This window comes from Lucilia cuprina, chromosome 4, assembly GCF_022045245.1.
Source record: "Lucilia cuprina isolate Lc7/37 chromosome 4, ASM2204524v1, whole genome shotgun sequence".
Taxonomy (NCBI): Eukaryota; Metazoa; Arthropoda; class Insecta; order Diptera; family Calliphoridae; genus Lucilia; species Lucilia cuprina.
In genome coordinates, this window is record NC_060952.1 from 51,200,423 (window position 1) to 51,205,797 (window position 5,375).

Below are 5,375 nucleotides of genomic sequence, written 5' to 3' on the forward strand. Positions count from 1 at the left end.
TAGTGTTTCTAAGCTGAAGTTGGCTGCAGTTAAGAGGTGGGTGTTGTTTGACATCAGGGATGGGTGTTTTGTTCATTGAAATGAACAACGTAAAATTGGTGTCAGAAGTGGTATTGCAAAGATTACAAAATAAAAGGCAGTCATGAAGTTCGACGAACTAAAAGTGAAACAACTCAAGAGAGAAGTGAGTAAGTCGGATTTACCGACAGCCGGTAATAAGGCAGAATTGCAAAAGAGGCTAATAGATGAGTTCAAGAGGCGTGACATTGAGATATGTACTCGCTCTACAACGAGCAACATGGACTTAAGCACAATGTTTGCTGCTATGATGGGGAAATTTGCCAAAGTTCAAGAAACATCTAAAGCCAACTTTGCTGAGTTTAAAACTGAAGTTCAAGAAACTTCTAAAGCAAACAACGAGAAACTTCTGTAAAGCAACGAGTAACTTCTTGCCGAGTTTAAAGCTGAAGTTCAATAAACTTCTAAAGCAAACAACGAGAAACTTCTGGAAAACAACGAGAAACTTCTTGCCGAGTTTAAAGCTGAAGTTCAAGAAACATCTAAAGCCAACTTTGCTGAGTTTAAAACTGAAATTCAAGAAATGTCTGAGGTTATTAACAACAGTGGATGGCATTGGCAGAAAAGTGGCCGATTTAGAAACAAACATTGACAAAAAGGCGGACACCGACTTAGAATCAAAGCTGAATAATTTGCAATGTCAAGAAGGAGCGGAACGAATTATTCCAGAAACCTTTAGTAGAATAAAGGCCCCAAGTTTTGATAGCACTACACTTTTCAATGTGTTGAAGTTCCTGTTTGATACAGTTGCCACCAGAAACATGTGGAACAATGAAGAAAAAGCTATAGATCTGATTTTGGCCTAAAAAGGAAATGCTTCAGTAGTTTTTGAAAGCGTACCAGTGAGCAGCAGAAATAATTACTATGATATAATGGAGACACTACAACGCAAGTACGGTGGAGAAAAAAAAAAAGGAATTATACCGAGTGGAATTGCGTGGTAGAGTGCAGAAAGCCAATGAGACACTACAAGACTTTGCATTGGAAATCGAGCGCTTTTTTAGACATTTTCAAGATAGAGGCATTTGTTAATGGGATTCGCGATCCTGAGATAAAACATGCTGTTTGTGCCACACCAAAGTCATCATTCGCTGAAACCGTCTCTTTTGCGCTGGCACAAGAAATGGTGAAAATAATTTAAAGCCTCAAATATGCAAGGTGCGAAATGTCGAGGTTGTCGATGAAAACGAAGGAAATATAGTCACCGAGTTAAAGGAATTAAAAGAGGCAGTTTTAGAGGCTTTAGACGAGAAACAAAGTAAAGCCAAAACCAAATGTTATAACTGCGGTAAAACCGGTCATATTCAGCGAAACTGTAAAGCACCAAGAAAACGTACCAGATCGGTTTCACCACTAAGAAACAACCAGCGGGGAAATCATCAACCATCACAAGAGTTACCTAGCACTGAGGGGCAAGGGCTAGCTCCCACATCTGAAATCTCCATCATGGTGTATTGCAATCCCGGGGTAAAGAGGTGCTACTAATACCTCTAGTTTGCCGGGACAATAAACTGGTAATGTCAAATGTATTCTTGGCTTCGCCTCGGAATGATTTGGCATGAGGTCTAACCAGAGCACAATATAATTTGGCACTACCGGTGTCCAGTTGTCCGCAGGACTATGCCCTGGCTGGTCAGTTGGTTGAGGTTCCTTCGGGATACACGTAGTGGCTGTGGTTTGATACCCAAAATCGCGGGGAGAGAATGTTGGTTTAATTACTGATATATTCTATACCTATATATCCTATACCTAATGGATTGGATAATTCTCTCTTCGAACAGGTCTGTGTACGAAGCAGCATATGCTGGATTCCTAAACCCGATCTGTATCTCTTACCGTTCGTGTAGTGGGACGCCAGTATATGCTAGAATTCAATGGTTGTCTGTCATCCTGTAGATCGATTTTTATGATCATGGGAATGGAACTGATGCTAAAATTGGTGAATGATGGGGAAAGTCTCCCTATATTAGAGATTAGTACTGATTTAGTATGCCTTTTTACGCTTTGGGGAAGTTCTTCTGTGCTGTTGCCATCTCAACAGGATATATTGATACATGCTGCACGACTATTTGTCGGGGCAATTATTGGAATTAATTGACTTTGGAAATTCCAATTTCCTTTTCTACATTTATCGGTTCATAAAAGAGGGATCCTGATTCATTTTTTTGGGTATTTCGGACTACCAAATATGTCTCTAGGTGCTGTTGCCAAAACAACAGAACCATATCAGTAGTGTGGTTGCGCGGGCTTTAAGAAGTTAAGGAATGCACTGGAATTGGTCATTAGATGATAAAGATTGCATTTTAAATAATGCAATTCATTCATGACATCATAAGTGTGGTCACTTCCGCATTGCCGGAAGATTGATTTCACCTGATGTTGGGACTCGTCACCCCCTTCTATTGGCTTTAGACCAGTGATTGCTTTTTCCTTGTCGGGGTACGCATTGGGGAGTTAATCCTATGTGGCCTGTCATTTCGCAACGAGGCTGCTATGGCAAGAGATTAGATAGCTCGAATATTTCAACAAAGTGCTTGTACATGGACCGGTCATCCATGTACAAAAATTGCTACCTGAGTTCTTCATTGAGGAATTCAGTGGCTTGGTAGAACTTTGGTAAATTTGAAAGTTCGGCAAAAACCGAACTTTGTTCGGTTTCCAAAGTTCGGTGAACACGAACTTTTTCTTAAATGAAAAACGCATTTATGATTGAAAAGTAATAAATTTATAATAACATTTAAATCCAAAATGTAAACATACTGAACATTTTTTTTGAAGAGGGTCAATTAGCAACTAATTCCGAATTCCAGAGAGTGATAAATTTTATAATAACAAACCATTTTTGTGAAATGCATATATTTAATACTTTTATAATCCTCTGTAAGAGCACGCAGAGAAAAAACATGGTTGTGGTTAAAATTATGATTGTAGTCTTAACATGTTATCGTTATTGTAACAATTTGAAAATAGCATATTATAATTAAATACCGTCATAATATTTCATTATGATATTTTTGCATTTATCATGATAATGTGTAACATTATCATATTCACCCCTATACTGCATTTCGATTACGTTTACGCATTCAATTTCACAACTATCGAAAAAAGGTATTTCAACAAAGAACTGAATCGTAAGAAAAAGAAGCAATTTCTGCATTTCCATCGTACCAACGTTTTTGTAAGTTTTTGTTTATGTGAGAGTCGAATCGAAATGCAGAATACCAAAGTTGCCAAACGAGAAAATTTCGATTCGAATTGAAATGCAGAATAGGGGCCATTATGATCCAAGATGATCTAAAATTTGTTTCAAATGTGTATCGAAATCAAAATGAATTTTATCGAATTAGTAAAATTATAGTTTCTAAAAAAATAAAAAATATATATAATATAAAGATACAATACTTAACACAATTCGCAAATTTCAATTTGCCGATTTATATGAAATTTTGACTCATAAAATTGATTTTGTCCATTTTGAATACCAATCAAACTGCAACAAAAGTTTAGGTCCTATCGTTCTTTTAAGAGACTGACTGATAGACATGTCTAATTCGTTTGAGAATAAGGACCTAGAAAATATCAATGTTACAAATGAGATCAAAAATTTAATTGAAATTAAATGTTTGGCTTTTCTTAACTTTTTAATCACTCTTTGGTTAACAGTTTTTCAAATCAACCGAAAAAACGCGTTCTGTACCTTTGACTTTTTGATGATGTAAAAATATAAACATTTTATAAAAAGTTCGGCGTACGGTGTTCGCTCAAAATTTCGCCGAACACCGAACATTGGCCGAACCTCACTTTTTACCGAACCCATACGTTCGGTCAGACACTAATAATTGCTGTAAAGGACTGGCCTCGACCGAAAAATTTCCACGAGTTACGCAGTTTTCTAGGCCTCTGCACATACTACAGACGATTTGTTCCAAATTTTGCCAGTGTAGCTGCAAGCCTACATCAGTTGACTAAGAAGTCGCAACCATTCCAATGGAGTCAAGCACAAGACTAACATTCCAGAAGCTCAAGGAACAATTATATACGGCACCAAATCTATCATATCCCACACCAGGAAAAAAGTTTATGGTAGATAGCGTTGCGTGCGGATATGGAATAGGCGGTGTACTTTCCCAAGTGGTCGATGGCACTGAAAGAGTCATCGAGAGAAGAGAGAAACTATTGCGTTATGCGATAGCAGCAGTTGAGTGTGTCAAGCACTACCATAAGTATCTGTATGGGCAACACTTCCAACTGAGAACCGATCAGTATGCCCTCAGGTGGTTGCTGCAATTTAAGAAACCTGAAGGGCAACTCGCTAGTTAGATTGCACGCCTTCAGTCTTATGTTTTTAGCATTGAGCACAGGAAGGGTTTAAAACATAGTAATGCGGATGTTCTATCGAGAAGATCATGCAGCATGCAATGCAAACATTGCGCAAAGGCTGAGGTAAAAGAATGAGTCATCGAAACATATAGATTCCAATGAGGTTTGGTCTGAAGCGCAAAGAAATGACCCCGTACTGGCAAAAATAATATCGGCTAAAGAAGACGGTAGCCCGCAATGAAACATTTGCAGAAAGTCTATTAATGAACTCTTATTGGGCTCTATGGAATAGACTACAAGTATTAAATGGCTGTCTATACCGTATATGGTAGAGTGCAGACGGAAAACGGTGACAAATCTAATTGTGGTGCCTGCCTATAAAATAAATGAAGTATTGAAAGAGTTCCATAAAGGTGCAGGACGGTGCAAACTGCAAACCCACTGGGAAGGACTTATGTGGTTATTAAGAAATTAAACGACGTGGTCTACCGAATACAGAAATATCAGAGCCCGAGAAGCAAAATGAAGGTTACATACCTAGAATGACTAGCTGCCTATGGGAAAGGTGAATCTGTGCCTATTCGGGACGAACGGGCTTATGCGAGGGACAGTGTTACGAAATTGTATTTGCATTTAAATTAAACAGTTCTTAACGACCAGTTTCAAGATTCATTATGAATGTTTCTAAACAACATTTGTTTAGAAACATTCTATTTCCGGAAACTTCTATCTGTTGAAGTAACATAACAACTATAGTATGAATAAGCAAGTTTAAGTTAATGACAAAATCGAAAGAAAGGTCTCTCAAATGCTTAAGAAAATCCGTACTAAATGTGCTGTCAGTATCGCTCTTTGCTTAAGTAAATAAAATTTGACGAAACTTAACGAAACTCTCTTAAGTACTTTATAGTTTGTTACATACGTTTTACATGTGTTCGCACAGTTGCTTAAGCTGACTTCAGTTTATGTAAGCA